The sequence below is a fragment of the Tamandua tetradactyla genome, chromosome 1 (genome assembly GCF_023851605.1).
Source record: "Tamandua tetradactyla isolate mTamTet1 chromosome 1, mTamTet1.pri, whole genome shotgun sequence".
In the NCBI taxonomy this organism is placed as follows: domain Eukaryota; kingdom Metazoa; phylum Chordata; class Mammalia; order Pilosa; family Myrmecophagidae; genus Tamandua; species Tamandua tetradactyla.
In genome coordinates this window covers 137,105,181-137,124,482 of record NC_135327.1, presented here as the reverse complement: position 1 = coordinate 137,124,482, position 19,302 = coordinate 137,105,181, and the positions used below count along the sequence as shown (strand labels likewise).

The 19,302-nt window shown below is 36.1% G+C and overlaps 1 protein-coding gene across 2 annotated transcripts in view; it reads left to right on the top strand.

The window, feature by feature from the left end:
• The first annotated feature begins 1,012 nt into the window (after nt 1-1,012).
• The window catches only part of CD36 (CD36 molecule (CD36 blood group)), a 91,124-nt gene continuing 72,834 nt past the window's right edge, over nt 1,013-19,302 (top strand). For both annotated transcript variants that reach the window (XM_077152717.1, XM_077152371.1), the window contains exon 1: nt 1,013-1,177. The gene's annotated coding sequence lies outside the window, so the exon portion shown is untranslated. The remainder of the gene's footprint in view (nt 1,178-19,302) is intronic.

The following is a 19,302-nucleotide window of genomic DNA, read 5'->3' as shown; positions in this document are numbered from 1 at the left end:
GGTGTTGGTAATTTGGCAAAAGAGCCATTGTTTTTTTTCAGAGATACTTAATACTGCTGGTTACAAACCAGTTCCATTCAGGAAAAGAAAACTCCAAAGTTCATGGTTTTACTTTAATGCCATTCTGTAAGAGAAGATACTAACTGAAAATATTTCTTCCCCACCCGCCTCCACCTCCACCCTCAATATCAGGAAAGCATAACAGCTTTTCCCTGGTTTCTCAGCTTACCAGTTTGAAGATAGAAATAGGGATATTTAATATCTGAATTCTGGAAAGTGATATGTTAGAATTTTTTTCCATTTTATTTTCAGAGTAGTAACTTTGTTCGCAGGGTCTGCTCAGGACTAGGTTAGAGCTTCATTTATATGTTTACTAGAGTTCTAGGCAAACTTCAATCTCAAATCAGCTGCACTGTGCAACTTACCAAAAGGATAAAAAACACAAACTTTTAAACCATGGCACCTTGGCATGGCACTTCCTGCCCCAAATAATTGAGACAAACATCAACAAAAAAGATGAAATTACTACTGAAGATATAAACGGAGAAAACATACCAAGAGAACTTATCAAATAGATACTCACATTTCAAGGACTCACCCTCAAAAAGCTACTGAAACAAAAACCTGTTGACTTTAAATAATATCCAATATTCACGATTTCATGTTGCTTTTGTACTTAATCCTGAAAGGAAAACTTCAGATAGTTGCTACCATATCACCAAAAGTGGTAATCAAAGAGAGAAGTAAATTGATTGCTGAATTAGATAAACTGCCAGTGATTGATTATTTGAATTTTCTATTTTCATAAGCACAGCAGGTATGTGCTAAAGAGTATAACAGGTTTTAGCAGGAAAAGGATTAAGGGTTTTTATTTTCCTCAACTGAGGCACAAAATGAGTGAGATTTTTTGAGTTAATTTTCATTTCATATGGCTCAGGTGTCAGGGATCTATATTTATCTCATGTCAGACATGCGTCCGAAGTGCTGGAAGTCTCAGGATGTCAATGGCTTTCAGATGTCGAGCTATCCTTGCAGACAGAAGAGTGAGCAACACTCTGGGCTTTATTTCTGAGTTCTCAGCTGCAAGTGTTTACTTTCTGCGTCTTTCCTTACAACAGTCTCTCTGAAGCTAGCCTTGGGATCCTACATCTGGGCAAGCAAGCTTCTCTAGAAGTCGGTGAGCAGAATTCTTTTTTGTTTAGGGGTGTGGCTCTAAAGGTCTCTGTCGTTGATGTACTATAATCTATTACTTAATAATAATCCTTCTTAAACTCTCTAAGAAGATAAATACTCTCTGATGTAAGAATTTAATCTACAATCCCTCTTCTACTGTATTTGTAACTTCTCAACTAGATTGATGGGAAGAAAGTAGGCTTTTTTTTTTGAAAGCAGACTTTTAACACTTAAATTTTACCTTTTCACAAGTCTCTAAATTCATCCTGTGAAATTCCATTTGCATATATGTATACATGCCTTTTATTTAGAAGGTAGCAACAAAGTAAACATCTGTTAAGTTCTCAAAGTGTATTTTTAGTTGAAATTGGTAGCCCTTCAGGTCCTCTAAGTTGATCTGGCATGTCTTAATCTTGATGGATTTCTTATTTTACCTAACTCAAATTTTTGTCCGCCTACATATAGGCTCTTTTGCATATTGCCTTTTGAGAAGATACTCTAATATTCCGGCCCATTAACTTTTCTTTTTCCGAATTGAAAAGCACATTTTTAGTGAGACTAGAAGTTGGATGACTTTCATTCATGGGATTCTCAAATGTTTTTTTGATTTGTTATCAAGGTAGACATGAAGAAATGTTCTAAAATCCTCTTAACAGTGTGACTCCTAGAAAGAAGAAAACAAAAGTATTGGCATACATAAGACTCACTGATTATTTCGTGGTCAAAGAAATTGTTGACAGTGGGCATTGGGTATCTATTATTTCAGGAGGGTCTTGTTATATAGCATAATTTTTTGTTACATGGTATGTTTCATATCATGTAACACCAGGTAACCTTATAGTGACATATTCAGAAAGTATATTTAAAGTTATACTTATGAAGAGACAAAATTAAATGTTGATCCAAAAAAAGGAACGCACACAAAAAAATGGGGGATGGGGGGCAATTCCCTTTGACACTCAAAGCCTGGGAAAGAATTGTCTAAGATTCTTTACCATTAAGAGAAGACTGCTTTTTTTTTTTTTTTTTTTTTTTTTTTTTTTAATTTGGGGAATGGTTGCTTGGAGTTATGCTGAATTCTGGGGAAAACATTCCAGCCTGATACTTTTAAAAATGTTAATTTCTTGTTCACTCTCTGTGAGAGAACTGAGAATTCAGATCAGTTCTGGATGAGATTAATAGAAATGAGAACAAACTCTCCCTTTCTCTTCTAGAATGACTGGCTTAATTTTCTAAACATTAAACAACTTGATATTCCTTTTAAAACTCTTCTACAGGCATACTTTTGTGGGGAAATTTATGAGATTTCTGTAATCCTGACGAGGAGTAGAGAAATATCTTCAAATGATGTAAAACACAAACACTAATTATTTGGAATCGGATCCTTTTGTAAAGGACGACAACTTTGTAATTAATCGTTCTGAGAGTTTAAGAAAGCAGACACCTGAGGATAGCAAAACAATTTCACCTGGGAAAAAAAGATAAGCTCTTGAATGCAGAAAAAAAGCTTTAAGGCTATGATAAATCAATGAATAAGACTGCATTAAATGGAAGAGAATGTTTTTCTTAGAGCAAAGAAATAGCATGAAAATATATGGCTGTTGATGTGACTCTGGCTCATTTCACATCTGGTGCAAATTGCTGGTATTTGATTTAGATTTCTAACTTAAAGAATTTAATCTGCATTCTTAGCATTTATAAGCTAAGTTTCATAGTTAAAGTCTTTGAAATCATTTTCACAAAATTTTGCAGTTGAAAAGAAATACTGTAAAATGAGAAATGAGGGAAAGGAAATGTCTTGATTGGTCAGTTGTATATATTGTTTTCTTTAAGATCACATGTTGCTTTTTGGAAGAGAATTGTATATTGTGCTACCACTTCACTGCCACCTGACAGAAGTGATCCAGAATGAGTAGTGACTGAGGAAGAGTGGAGCAAGAATTAGATTAAAGGAATTCTAAATAATGCCTAGCCCAAAATAAGCCTCTCAATCACAAACAATAAATTGTCCTTCAGGAAAAAGAAATAGCGTTAAGACTAGTGTAAGTGCACCAGGAACATAAAAATAATACAGTTTAATAAAGAATTAGTTTTTCTATTTTGTGTGTTGTATGTCGAAGTCCAGAAATTGGCTAACCACTGGAAACTTTCTTCTTTTACAAAGGGCAATTAGTGTGCCATTTGTTCCTCCATGAGCTTTCTAGCTATTTCTTCATAGAGAAGGGTAGTAGGGAAAACCCTGTTTTCTGTCTTCAAATTTAAGTCATATAGAAAATAAAAAACACTCTTAGGTACTTGGAGGTACACTGGTAAGTAGTTTAAGATGTTTTGAAATAGAACCAGAAACCTTTGTCCCACAAACACTATAATCTGAAGAAGGAAATGACAGAAATTTGGCAAGCATTAGAGAAGGGACATAAGAGACAGCTTGGCTACACTCACCAAGAATTCCAGAATGTGCTGAAATGTAAAGTATTGTTTGCCCTTCAGTGCTTGTGAAGTGAGGAAATTAAAAGTGACACAAGGACAGGATTTTTCTTTAAATATTATAGTCTCATTCTTAATGCTCTTGTTTATCATTCATAGAAATATAAATCTTAACATTTCTTCAGTTTTTATTTTTAGAAAATAAAAAAGGCTATTTGTAGCCTTTTCATGATTTTTTAAATTAAAAAAACCTTAATCTAATTGAAATTCATTTGGAGGCTCATTTGTTCTATTCTGGGACTTCATTATCCCCTATTTGAAATGTAGCAGATGCCCTTACAAGGTATCCTTCTTGATTCTTATTCTGCAATGTTTTAGAGATGATAGAATAAAGGTGTTTTAGAGTGATCATGAGTTTTAATAAGTACACTGCATCTTACTTCATGACTGACTTCTGAAGCATCAAAAACCTACTTTGGTTAAATACATGATGGAGGAGCTTTCTTTCAGATTCATTCCCGCAGTCACACCATTGATCCAAAATATTTATTGAGCACCTACTACATTTTAAACACTGATATAGGTGCCACCAAGCACTCTTAGAAACAATATTGTGCTAAGTGTTTCTAAGGATCCAGGATCTTTTTACAGGAGGATCTTTTCGACTTAATTTATATACCACAAATTATTTTGATGAAAGTAAAAAAAAAATATGTTAGAAAATAATGGCATAGGTTGACTTATGAACACTCTGCCTACTACCCCACACAAACAGACCCTCAACGAGCCATCAGGATTCTGAAAAAAAAATTTTTAATTGCCCAAACAGGTGACAGTTACATTTACAGAAGGATCTGACAAAGAAACGCACCTCTTGCCTGCCCTTAGCTTCCTTCATCGTTGCCTTTTCCAGATGTGTGCTTGACTCTTAAAATGCTGAGCCACAAGCATACAGCACGTTGAATACCTTCCGGAGTAAAATAACCTGCATTGTTTCTGGCAAGCCTCAGGTGTGATCATTCACTGAATTTATTTCTTGTTGAGCTGTTTTGTCTGGAAAGGGGAATAAATTCTAACCCAAATTTTAGTTTGACGATTTAACAGTACCTCTGGTTTCTGTGAGCCCCATCCTTGTGAGAGCAAACAGTTACAGTGTAATTTGATACAAGCTGTGATATGGATAATATGCAGTGATAAGGGCAGCACTGCTTGCTTGCTATTGCTTAAGAGTCTGCTTTCCCTGCTGGACTGTAACTCCCTGAAGGGACAGAAGATGAGAGCAACTTCTCATCTTAGAATCAGCAATGCCCCCATGCCTGACACATAACAAGCACTAAATTGATCTTATTCATTTATTCAGAAATATTACATCTAAATATTTTCCAACCTAAAATATCTACCTTCTACTGAAGACTATGACTAAAATTTTGTTTTAATCATTTAAACAATTAACCATTTTAACTATTTTAATCATTTCATACATTGTTTTTAAATACCCAAATTTACATAAATCTCTCCATAAATTAATACATAGGTGGGTTCAATTTTTTTTGGTGTGAAATTCTCAGGTAGTTTTATAGAATGTTACCACCAGTGGCACCATCTCCTTCCTTCCCAGTAGATCTGTGATTTTTGCAATGTAGGACAGATCCTCTTACCAGAAAATTAATTATGACATTTAATATAGGGAAGATATTCTATAATTCATATTACCCTAAGTATATAATCTCATATGGGCACTGAGAATTTCTCAGTGAAGCAGTCAATGACCCTCATTCATTTCACCTAATATCACTGCTGTCTTAGTGCTTTTCCCTAATCTGCATGCACATTAAATTATTAAATACCCGCTTCTGCATTTAGTCTCTTAGCTGCATCTCTTCATAGCCTGTACTGAGTTTCAGGTGAAGCCAGAAAAATATTTTCAGCTCAGACAGTTCCACTTTGAGTCTTTGCCTCCAGGTATGAATTGATTCCCAACTTCTCACTTTGGAGGAGGCCATAGTACACGAGTAGCCATGCTTTGCTAGCTTAGTCACACACACCTCCCCAACCCTCCCTGGGCTGCTGGCAGAGGTGCAATTATTATGTTTCCCTCCCTCAATCCCTTCATCAGAGTTCCTTCATGACCTCATTGAGAGCCTCTGAAAGTTCTTCCCCTTCAGTCTTCCACACTTCCTTATATTGCATTATTCTCCTACAGCCCCATTAACAATAGTTCCATAAAATTCTATGTATTTTACCATATAAAGTCAAGGAAGTTGATATTAGGTAAGAAAAAAAGCAAATCATAGTATTAAAAAGCAAATAGGAAGGAAGTATACCATAATTATTCTCATATCATTTCTATCCCATTAATATTCCTCTTGAGTATTAAAGGTAGCATTTTTTCTTCTCTAAAGTCTCCCATGCAGAACTTCTGTACATAGTAACAGCATTTCTGAAGCTGAAAACGGTAGAATAAATAAAGGCAATTGAAACTATCAGAATGGTCTTTTGTGAAAAAGAAAAGTACTTGATAATTGTTTACCATGGCAAAGCAACAGCTATGAAGGTTGGCTTTTTTCTGAGGCTTAACTGAGCTGGAAATCTACTTTCAACTGCCTTCGCAATGTTCACATTTGCCCACAGCAAAATGTGCAAACAGTAGATGTGGCAATGGTTCTTAGCATACTCTTAAACCAACATTCACTGATTTGTACATGTGACAACTCTGAGCCTCAGAGAAATTAAGTGCGAATTTATATCCCTGCTAAGCCATTCCATTTCCATTTCCCAGATCCCCACTTTTGCAGTTTTACTAGGCTGCCCTCCCCAACAGCTCCTAAATGATCTTATCCATTTTCATGGGTTCACTGTAGATGTACTTAATGTGTTGAAGGGGTCCAATATGCAACTCATGACTTGCATCTTTCCCCTGAATTTCAAACTTGTATATCTGCATGCCTACTGGTTAAGTCTGAAGTGCAAATGCCACTGAATTGAAATGATCTAAGCTCTTTAGACACATAACAGCTTTCTCATTCTGTTTTGGTTCATGATGTGCACTTTAGTGGAAAATCAAATTGTAAATAATCCCAAGATGAGGGTTTCTTACTACGATTTGAATCAGCCCTAATATTCAGTAATATATATAATATGTACTCTGCAAATATTTTTTAAATAAACAAATGAGTTAAATTTTAATAGCTATTTATGTATCACCTACTGGATGCCTACAAATACTTTGATAGCAATTTTGCAAAGTGCTAGTATTTAATGAAAGGCATTATAAACTATGGGTTAAGGGATATACTTTGTGGCCAGACTGCATAGGTTTGAATCTTGGTTCCACAGTTTCCCAGCACTGTGACCTTGAGCAAATTGGTGAACCTCTCTGTGCCTCTTCTTTATCTGTAAAAAAGGAATAATAAAAGTATGCATGTCATAGGATTATTGTGCAAAATAAAAGAGTTAATATATGTAAAATACTTAGACAAATGGCTTATACATGTAAATGCCATAGTATGGTAAACCATCATTACGATTATTGTTTAAATCTCAATTTTGTAATAGACCCAGAGAGATTAGGAAATAGCACAGGGATCTTGCAGATGGTTAGTGACAATGCAAATACTAAACCCAGATAGGACTAACCCCACCTCCCACTCCACACACTCTAAATCTGGTCATCTTCTTCCCTCTCCGTATGAGTAATACCTCCTTTCATCTTATAACCCAGCCCTTTTCTTTTCCCCTCTACCCAGCTAATTACTCATCAAGGCCTAGCTATGTGTGTGCTCATTTCTGAACATGTCCCCACCTCAGCTAAATATTTCCAAAATCTTTCCAGGCTTCTCCCTCCCCACAGCCACTGCCTTAACTCAGGCCATATAATTTCATGCGGAGACTCTTTTCACCAGTTTCCTCTGTCCTAGCCAATCTATTCTCCACCCTGATGCCAGAGTCACCTTCCTAGAACCCAGTTTTATCATGCTCTCTCTTCCTTAATTCCTTAGATAGTTCTCTATTTCATTCAAGATAAATTGCAGAGAGAAAGTTCATTCCCAGGTAGCCAAAGCACACACTGAGTCTGGTGTATCGAGTGATATGTTAAGTCTCCCTGGAACCATTGTTGCCTACCCTTCCAGTGTCTTGTCTTGTTTTGCCAAAACTCAAACCCTATATTCCAAGTCTTACCAAAACATCTATATTTCTCCAGGTGTGTGTTTTCTTTTGTATCTACATGTTTGGGGGTGCTTTTGATCTCCTTCCACCCTTTCCCACCCTCTTTACCTAGACCTGCACTGTCCAGCCCTTAAGTAACGTATAACTTCCTCCACCAACTCCCCCTAAATACCTTTCCCCCTACCCACCATTCACTCTCCCTACTGGGTGTAGATGTAAGAAAGTATTATAATTATCTGCCTTCTGAGTTATCTGTGAGCTACTTGAAAAGAGGGATCCACTTTTATTTCTCCCTATATTTTGGGATCCGCTTTTATTTCTCTCTATATTTTGGGATCTGCTTTTATTTCTCTCTATATTTTTGGCTACTATCACAGTGTCTGGAACATGGCAGACACTTGTATGGACAAATGAAACAGTGAATGAACTAAGCGCTTTGGCTAAGGACACTCAACAACTTGGTGGTTGAGCCAACAATGGAAACCACATTCTTAAGTACCTTTGTCCTATTTTATCCTCTCCTCTACCTCTTAATCCATTTAGGTTGCCAGTATTTTTCTCTTAGAAATTAGTGTTTTATATATTACATTGAAAGAAAAAAATAAAAGGTTTATTATGAATTTGGGGGATCCATATCTATACCCTATAAAGAGATTTATTTTAAGGTATTTCATTTATGCAATATATAATTGTAAGGGCTGGGTGTCTGAAATCTGTAGGGCAGGCTAGCAGGTAGGAGTCTTGAGGCTTTTATTCAAGAAACTTCAGTCTTTGTTTTTAAGACCTTCAGCTTATTAAATGATGTCTGTGGTGGTTTGGAGCCATGTGCCCCAGAAACACGTGTCCTTAGACTTGGTCCATTCCTATGAGTGTGAACTCTTATGAATGTGACCTTGTGATGAGGTTACTTTGGTTAAAGTGTGGCCCAGCTGAGGTGGGATGGGTCTTAATCCTATTACTGAAGGCTTTATGAGGAAGGTGAGAGAGAAAGAGGGAGATGGCAAGGGCCAGAAGGAACAGTCAGAAGGTGAACATCAGTGGAACCCAGAAGAGAAGGAGAAGTCAGGAGAGGCTGCTGCTTGCATTGCCATGTTACAGAAAAGCCAGGGACCAAGGATCACCAGCAGTCAGGCCTGGAATGCCACCATCTTCTGGATGAAAGAATTGCTTTAATTACACTTTGATTTTGGTCTCCTCCTAGCCTCAAAACCATGAGCCAATAAATTCTCACTTTATAAACCAACCTATTACATGGTGCTTATTTTACCAATGAAGAAACTAAAACAAGGACCATCCACATTATCAAGATGAAATCCTTTAATTATTACAACCCTTTAATTACTGTGTCAACTGATTGTAGACGTTGACCATCTCTTTGAAACATCTTCACAGCAATACCTAGATTAGTGTTTGATTAAATAACTGGGTACTATATTCTAGCCAAATTGATGTATAAAATTAATTATCATAATTTCTTACCCCCCCAAAAAAAATTTTCTCCTCTCCTGTCTATCCTTTTCATTTCCTGTCCCCCAGAGATAACCACCTTCAACTCTTGTGCCTAATTCTTTTACTTTCCAGAGGGTAACACTTTTTTTATTCTTTTAGTCTTGATAATATGCTTGTGTTTCTGTTAACTGGTTTTTTTTTTCCTATTTTAGGCATTTTATTGATTTCCCACTATGAAAAACCTAAAAATCAAATTCAATTTTCTTTTCCTCTTTTTGCCACTGTCCTCCCTTATATTTAAATTGTAATATAAAAGTTAATTATGCAGTGTTGTTGTTCTCTACAGTTGTAAGCAATTTTCATCAATCAATCTCCCTTTTTCATTATTCTAGAGATTTTTTCCCACTCTTGATTGAATCCCTCTTACTGTATTTTGCAGCTTTATCTTTCATGGTTTACATCCTCATTTTGATTAAGTTTAACCTTTAGTAATTTCCTGAGAATAAAATATAGGGCAGATAAGTGGTTTGTTATTTTTGCATGCCTAAAAATATTTTTATTCTACTCTCACACTTTATGGTGGATTGATTTATGCATACCAGAATAAAACAGATTCTCAATCTTAATCCCGTTCTTGTAGAGTTATGAATTCATTACAAATAGGAACCTTTGAAGAAGTTGTTTTCAGTGATGGTGTGGCCAACTGAATTGGCTGAATATTAATCCTATTACTAGAAGCCTTATAAGGAGAGAGCCATGGGGAAGTGCCAGAAGCCAGAAGTTAGCAGGAACCCAGGAGAAAGGAGTAGACATTGCCATGTGACAGGAAAGTTAAGGAACCTCTAGGAATTCCAATCTGTCAGAATGCTATTGACCCCTGGAAGAAGTAAACCTTCTAGGCTCTGAGACAATGAAACAATTTATTCTTGTTCTTCAAGCCAAGCCATGATGGGGTATTTGTCACAGCAGCTGGGAAACTAAGTCATGATCTATAATCTGGGTACAGAATTCTGGCTTAAAAATTATCTTTCCTCAGAATTTTGAAGAAATTGCTTTACTGCTGTCTTGGTTTCAAGGTTATATTAAAATTCTGATGACTTCCAGGTTCGTGATCTTTTAATATCACTTATTTTTCTTCCATGGGCATTTGTAGCGCCTCTCTTTCAGGAAGGGGCTTGCATTATTATAATGAGGTGTAGATCATTTATAGGTTCAAATCAAAGCTGCTGCACTTGTCAGGCAGGTCCATTTTGGTTAGATCCAGTTTTGGTTATAAAGATAACTTTGGACTTGGGGTGGGCTCATTGTGGGCTGACCCAAGACCTTTCATTAATGAACATTAGGTGTTGACTTGAGTGATTGCAAGTCTCTAAAGTAAAAACCTGGATAAATGGGTACAATAAAGTTTAGTCACAAGGTTTTTACAATCACAAGGGTACAAGATAAAGATTAGCAATCATTATCAGAGATCAAGCCTGCTGGATTATAGTTCAAAGATTTCAGATATTTCCTTCTGTCTAATACACCACAAAGCAAAAGGAACATTTATATAATGATTCAGTAATCATAATCATCCCCTAAATCCTAACTTTTCCTTTACAACTCCTCCCTCTCATATGATAATTTTCTCTCAATCTTGAGTGATATCTGGGTAATGGCTAGCAGAAAAAGGGGGATTGTCATGGGGAAGAGGGATGAAACTGTTCCTTTTTTTTTTGGAAAGTCCAGTACTTCTGGATTTCAGAGCTTATCTGGCATTGGAAAAAACCTGGAGGCTTTAAGTCGCTGAAAACAAACTTAATAAGTAAAGCTTCTCTGAAGCCAAAGGTAGCCCCTAGGGTTTCTAGACACACTGTTGTTGGGCCTTGCCATGACGTGGCAGTTTGTAATATCTTCCTGAAACCTGCATACGGTAACCTCCAGAATGACCTCGTGACTCAATTTGAAGTCTCTTAGCCATTGAAACTTTCTTTCTTTTCTCCCATTTTATCAAATGATCCTGTGATGCCAGAGCCAGGCTCATCTCTGGGAGTCATGCTCCACATTGTCAGGGTCAGGTCTATCCCAGAAAGTTATGTCTCATGTTGCCAGGGAGCCTTACAGGTTTGGAAGTCATGTCCCACACAGGGGAGGCATGAGTTTGGCTTTGAGAGAGAGACCACATTTGGGTAACAAAAGATGCTCTCTGGAGATGACTCTTAGGCTCTAATTATAAGTAGGATTAGCTTTGCCATTTCAGAAATAAGTTTCATAAGGGCAAGCCTTAGGATTGAGGCCTTGGCTTAGTAAATTTGGAGCCCCTGCTATTAAGAGACTATCAGGAATCCCCTAGGTTGGGAAGTTCAGTAGTGATACTTTTTCTCCAGTCCCTCAAGAGACTTTACAAATACTTTTTCTTTCTTTTTTTTGTTTGCCCAAAATACTTTGAAATGATCAGGGTATAAAATTAACTTGTACGGAACATAAAGATGTAATTCCTTATTCTAGGTTTCATGTCAAATAAAGCTGAATTAGGCTGTTTAAATAAACTGACTAGACAAGTTAAATTAGATAGTGTGCTACAGGAAAATTAAATTTTGGAAAAATAAACATCTCTTCTTTTGGTCACACAAAAGTTGAAGTTTTGAAACACAATTTATCTTTTACCCTGTATTCTGATTTACTTTAGTTTTACCATATCAATTTCATTCACATTTCTAATCATAGTCTCATCTCTTTTTTCAGTCTTTTTAATAGTAATTTGGAATAATGCTGACTTTCGGAGCTGGAGAACTAAATCTGAGTCTCAGGTGTCACACAAATACTTAAAGTTCCAGGGATAACCAGGTTATATAAGGAGCAAAGTATCTTAGAATTTAGAAATAACAGTTAAAGCTCTAGAGTAAATGTGGCTGCTGTTACAGCATATGATCTAAGCCTTAATTTTCTTATGAGCATTTTTAAATGAGGCTGCATTCAGAAATAAAAACATTGACAGTTGTCTTATATTAAGAAGCCATAGCCAAGGTTTTATTTTGGTTCACCTTTACACATTTACCAGTTAGGTTAATTAACAAATATAATATAATTTATATATTTGTCCTGCTCTCCTTTAAAGTCTCTCCTTGTTGCAGGTGACACTTTGACCAATAACTGACCACATATGCTTTTAGAGAAGCAATAGAGTAGAGCAGTGTTGCTGACAAGTAAATTTGGCCGTTTCTATGATCTGTAGTCTTTTTCCAAGAATAATTAAAACTGTGACTAAGAACATCATGACGAAGACTTCCGGAGAAGATGGCGGCTTAGTAAGACGCACGGGTCTTAGTTCCTCCTCCAGAAAAGCAACTAAAGAAACAGAAACAATACGAAACAGCTCCCAGAGTCACGACAGAGACCAAAAAGACAGCGTACCCCATTCTGGAACAGCTGAACGGGCAGGGAGAATCTGCTGAGGTGAGATACCCGAGGGGCGCGCGTTTTCCTGGCCAGGGCGGCTGGCGACTGGGGTCCCCTCCACACACGTGGCTCCCCGGTCTGACTGGGAGCGTTGGATAGCAGGGCCCTCCCGTCATGCTTGGCAACTCGGGTCAGCTGGGCAATTTGGACCGGCACTCCCCCAAGCCGCGGCAGCCAGTGATCCCCGCCTCCACGCACGGTTTCCCGGGCCGACTGCGAGATTCGGATTGGCGAGTTAAAGGAGCCACAGTATCTTTTACTGGTGGGCCCCGCAGACAGACGAGTGCCACGAGCGCCACCTACTGGGCAGAAAAAGAAAAACAGAGCCCAGAGATTTCACAGAAAAACCTTTCAACCAGCTGGGTCCCACACCCAGGGAAATCTGATCAAATGCCCAGACACCAGCAGAAAATAATGGATGACGCTCGGAAAATTGAAGATATGGCCCAGTCAAAGGAACAAACCAATAGTTCAAATGAGATACAGGAGCTGAGACAACTAATGCTGAATATATGAACAGAAATGGAAAAACTCTTCAAAAACCAAATCAATAAATTGAGGGAGGACATGAAGAAGACATGGGCTGAACAAAAAGAAGAAATAGAAAATCTGAAAAAAATATCACAGAACTTATGGGAGTGAAGGACAAAGAAGAAAAAATGGAAAAAACAATGGATACCTACAATGGTAGATCTAAAGAGACAGAAGCTACAATTAGTGAAATGGAGGATGGAACATCTGAATTCCAAAAAGAAACAGAAACTATAGGGAAAAGAATGGAAAAACTTGAGCAGGGGATCAGGGAACTGAATGACAATATGAAGCGCACAAATATACGTGTTGTGGGTGTCCCAGAAGGAGAAGAGAAGGGAAAAGGAGGAGAAAAACTAATGGAAGAAATTATCACGGAAAATCTCCCAACTCTTATGAAAGACCTAAATTTACAGATCCAAGAAGTGCAGCGCACCCCAAAGAGAATAGACCCAAATAGGCGTTCTCCAAGACATTTACTAGTTAGAATGTCAGAGGTCAAAGAGAAAGAGAGGATCTTGAAAGCAGCAAGAGAAAAACAATCTGTCACATACAAGGGAAGCCCAATAAGACTATGTGTAGATTTCTCAGCAGAAACCATGGAAGCTAGAAGACAGTGGGATGATATATTTAAATTACTAAAAGAGAAAAACTGCCAACCAAGACTCCTATATCCAGCAAAATTGTCCTTCAAAAATGAAGGAGAAATTAAAACATTCTCAGACAAAAAGTCACTGAGAGAATTTGTGACCAAGAGACCAGCTCTGCAAGAAATACTAAAAGGAGCACTAGAGTCAGATACGAAAAGACAGAAGAGAGAGGTATGGAGTAAAGTGTAGAAAAAAGGAAAATCAGATATGATATATATATAATACAAAAGCCAAAATGGTAGAGGAAAATATTATCCAAACAGTAATAACACTAAAAGTTAATGGACTGAATTTCCCAATCAAAAGACATAGACTGGCAGAATGGATTACGACCCAGCAATACCACTGCTCGGTATCTACTCAAAGGACTTAAGGGCAAAGACACAGACGGACATTTGCACACCAGTATTTATAGCAGCATTATCTATAATTGCAAAGAGATGGAAACAGCCAAAATGTCCATCAACAGACGAGTGGCTAAACAAACTGTGGCGTATACCTACGTTGGAATATTATGCAGCTTTAAGACAGACTAAACTTATGAAGCATGTAATAACATGGATGGACCTAGAGAACATTATGCTGAGTGAGTCTAGCCAAAAACTAAAGGACAAATACTGTATGGTCCCACTGATGTGAACCGACATTCGAGAATCAGCTTGGAATATATCATTGGTAACAGAGACCAGCAAGAGTTAGAAACAGGGTAAGATAATGGGTAATTAGAGCTGAAGGGATACAGACTGTGCAACAGGACTAGATACAAAAACTCAAAAATGGACAGCACAATAATACCTAAGTGTAATGTAACTAGGTTGGAACACTGAATGAAGCTGCACCTGAAATATGGTTTTTTGTTTGTTTGTTTGTGTGTTTGTATCTTTTGTTTTTGTTTTTTTTCTTTTTCCTTTTTATATATATGTATATATTTTTATTAGTATTATTATTTTAGTTCTCTTCTCTATATTAACATTCTATATCTTTTTCTGCTGTTTTGCTAGTTCTTTTCCTAAATCGATGCAAATGTACTAAGAAATGATGATCATACATCTATGTGATGAAACTAAGAATTACTGAGTGCGTGTGTAGAATGGAATGATTTCTAAATGTTGTGTTAATTTCTTTTCTTTTTTTTGGTTAATAAAAAAAATTAAAAAAAAAAAAAAGAACATCATGACGTTGTTTGATATATACAGATTAGTATCAGTATCTTTAGGCATTTTTATACCATCTCTAAATATAAATTTAGCTAACAACAGGATAGAAAATCCTCTTCGACCACTGTAAGACTTCCCAAACACCTCTTTGCAAAGATGTTAAACTACTTTAGCACCTTGCATTTACAGGGTGAAATAACAAATTCTTTGTAACAGTTTTTCCCTTGAAAGTAAGATTTGTCTTCTGAAATAAAGATACTAAGGCCAACATAAACATTAAGAGGGATAATATTATGATATAAAATTGTTGTCTTCTAGACACAGTATTCTAAGCAGATTAACAATAAGAGCAGATTAACAATCACATTATTTTAACAGAGAGCAAGCAAATGAAACTTTCATTTTCTATGAAAACATGGTAGACAAGAGCTTATTTTAAAATATATGATAAAGAGGTTTATTAAATTTTTGGCAGCATTGACTATGACAAACAGAGTTCATTTTTATAACCCTTCTACAATTTTCCATGTCCACTCAGGGCCTATAGAAACAAAATTCACTTTTAGGAACTTTTTACAAGAACAAATTTTAATCAGAAAGCATGATTCTCTTAGTATGGAAAATAATAAAAATACTGTCTGTCCCACCTATGGTCTTTAATTACCCAGACTGCATATAATCAAAATAAACTTGATAATAATTCATAGAACTCTTTGAACATACATACTTCCTTCCATAACAGTATTCATGAAAGGGAGAAGAGACAGACATACCTCAAAATAATGGAAAAAGGAAGAAATTTATGCTTGGGTTTGGAAAACAGCCCGGCATTTATATACTTTATACTCACAACACAGAAATGATTACTTAGAAATATCCCTAAAATCTCTCAGTTCAATCCAAACTACCTTCAAAAGTCAATAAAGCTCCATGTTTGAAGTATAATCTGCTTTTTAATAATTAAGGGATTTATATCTAGAACAACTCAACATTTTCAACATTATTCCTAAATACTAAATAAAATACCAGGAATATGTTAAAAGTTAGGGCTTCAACAATAACTAGTTCAGAGCTCTATTTATTCAAATGCTACTTTCTTATTTAAAGATCTTATCAGTGTCATCTCTTCTGTGAGGTCTTCTTAGGTCATTTTAATATAAGTTTTAAATTCTTCCAGCAGTTTTATTGTTGTATTACTACTATCTTATTCTATTCCCTGGCACAAGTATATTCTAACTAGAATATAAATTCTTTGAAGCTAAAATTTCTGTCTTCCTTTTACATGACAGTAACTTAGTAACAAAAATGTGCTACTGCATTAACAAAGCCCACTATAAAATCAAATTTTTCACATACCGAAGTAACAAATGACAAGGTAACTAAAAAAAAGCCAGATTCTTTGCAATCCAGGTAATCAAAGTTATTGAAAAATCTCGTTTTCTTACTAAGCTTAACTAATTTCTTAAATAGGTTATATTTGAAGCATCAGCATATTGTCATTTTATTATCCATTTGAAAAAATTCATCATGAAATTCTTTCTGTTGGAGGTTAAAAAGTTATCAGTTTTTTATAATATCCTAAAATTATGAACAACCTTAAAAATACATTGACTATGAAGTTCTGAAAAATATACTGCGATTGCTTAATTTGTCTCAAGGCTAAGTCCAAGAAAACTTTTCTGTATCTTTCCAAGTCCTTTCATTTTACTTACTAAAATTTGGTAATTAAATTTCATTTGGTTACTCCTAGCCTAAGCCTATTTATAATTTTAAAATGACCTGATTACTACGGTTGCCATTGTAAAAATATTACTCAAAAACAAAGTAATTTTAACAAACATAGACTCTTCTGCAGCATTTTCTATGCCTACCATTTCCAATCTCCAGACCCATTTGAAAGAATTCTGGCTTGTTGAACTTGGATTTAAAAGTTTTAGGTGAGGGCAGTGATATTTCCCTCTGTCTACTCCAATATACCAGAAAGTAAAAAGGAATAAGCTATACAATGATTCAGTAGGCATAATCATTCCATAAATCCTAATTTCTTGGTTAATACCTATAGCTCCCTTCATATGGTAAAGCTGTGGCCTTTAAATTATGTATTTTTTGACCAGGGCGAGATACTTAGAATCTAATAGTTAGTGGCAGAATTAGTCATTTCACCAGTCTTCTGATTTGGGCATGCAGTGTGCGATCATGAAATCAGCAAACCCAGTATCGTGTATTATCTTTTATTGGCAACAGAGTTATTTTATAAAACTGACTTTTATTCATATTATATCCTTGATATACATAGTCAAGTTCTAAATGAGCTATAATCTGAAAGTGTGCTGATCTTTGATTAGTCAGAAGACAAAAACTTAAAATATGAAAAAGTACCCTTAGTGAACCATTAAAACTGTAATTTTGAAGTGGCCAGAAGTAAAAGCCTAGAACTATTGTAACTATAGAGACTGAAACCCTGATTCCTGGATGTTAAAATGACACCTTATTACGTAGGTACATGGGCCTAAGTTTCTTGAAACATGTAATCTTGTAACTGACCCTGCCACCAAACTCTTGTCTTGGTGTCTATTAATCTTTGAAGCAGTAAATACTTGTAATCCCGATACCTGAAAGTTTAAATAATGACAGCTTATATTGTAACTCTTATTTTACAACCCTGAAGAGTGATACCACTATACTGAACCCTCTGATAATTGTTAAAGTGACACATTTCAGCCCAGAATTAATCATCTTGCTGATTACCTTAAGCTTGCCTGCCTTTGTTTGAATATTATAAAACTATCCAAATTTCTGCCATTTGGGGAGATAGACCTGAGGTTTTTAACTCCCTGTTCTCCTTGTGCTGTGCACTATAATTCAAGCTGTTTCTTGCTTTGAACTCCTGGGGTCTCAGATTCTTTCATTGAGCACGTTTGTATGAATGGGCAGTGAATCTGAATTTGTACAGTATCAATCTGAATATTTTTTAATAGCACATAATAAGCTACATTTTTCTAAATACAAGTTAAGCATTTTATTCAAACTCTTAGTAATCCTTAGATTATAGGAGAACTACAGTCTGCCTTAGATACATTAACATAGCAAGCACCCTGTTAGAAAATGTTTCTCAATAATGTTTATTAAGAGTTTACCTTATCAGATGATCAAAAAGGAAAAATAACGTCTTTGTAAGAGTAAACATGGACATATTCAGCACTCTTCAAAAATGCAATCCTTTAACCCCTACTTTTAACCATATACAGTCTAATTTTAATTGGATTATAAACCTTATTATAAACCTATAAAGCTTTTAGAGGAAAGCATAGGAGCATATCTACATGACCTGGGGGTGGATAAAGGTTTCTAATGTCATGGAAAACAATAACCCTAGAAGAAGTAAAACACTAATTAGACCCAACCAAAATTTAAAGATCCTGCTCATCAGATGGAGACACCATGAAGAAAATTAATCCAAGCTAGAGCTGGAAAGAAAATATTTGGGAGGACCCAGACTAGAGGAATGAAGCTGACTGTGGAACTGTACCCACTGAAAGGGCAGGTGTTCATTAGTAGGCCAGCTACACTGTATAAACCAAAGGCTGGACCCAATCTCATGTCAGCCCCTGTGAGGTCTGCTCGAGTGAGAGGAGCTGGCTTATCCCGTCTCTGCAGAGCAGACAGTGAGTGTCTCCAACTCTGTGCAGAGACCTCATTTGGGCATCTTGAAATTCATCACAGTGGGAGTATTTCTGTCATGGATCATGGACATCATGAAAGCTTTTAAACCAGGCTCTTTAATCATTTTTTCAAAAACTTAAAACTTATTTTGAAAGCTAGTTTACTAGATTCCAGTATACCACCAGAGAAAGGCACAGGGGGACTTTCTGTTCAATGACAGGGCTCAAGACCCAGAATCTTTTAAGTCACTAGGGAGAAAAGAATAGTGTTGGGGTTGCCTGTGTGTACAAGAAGGTAATAGTGAAAGTTAAGTAGCTATATCATAAATGCACAAGACAGATCTCTTGAATGGAACGAATATTTCTAATTTTCGTGATTGTATCCATACTCTGGATTTCTCCCTGCCCTTACTCTCCACCAGGTCTAATGTTAATTGGAAGTGAGAAAGAAGATATATATATATTTTATGCGTTTTTTTCAGGATTAAGTAACACTGCCCTCTCACTTCCAAAATAATCCCTCATCACAGATTGGTAACAAAATTTCATTTAGTTTAAAATATTTAAGGCTTGTCAGTCTTATTTTAGATATTTAGGTATTTGAAACTTAATGAAATTAAGTTACCTGGATGTCTCTTAAGTGTTTTG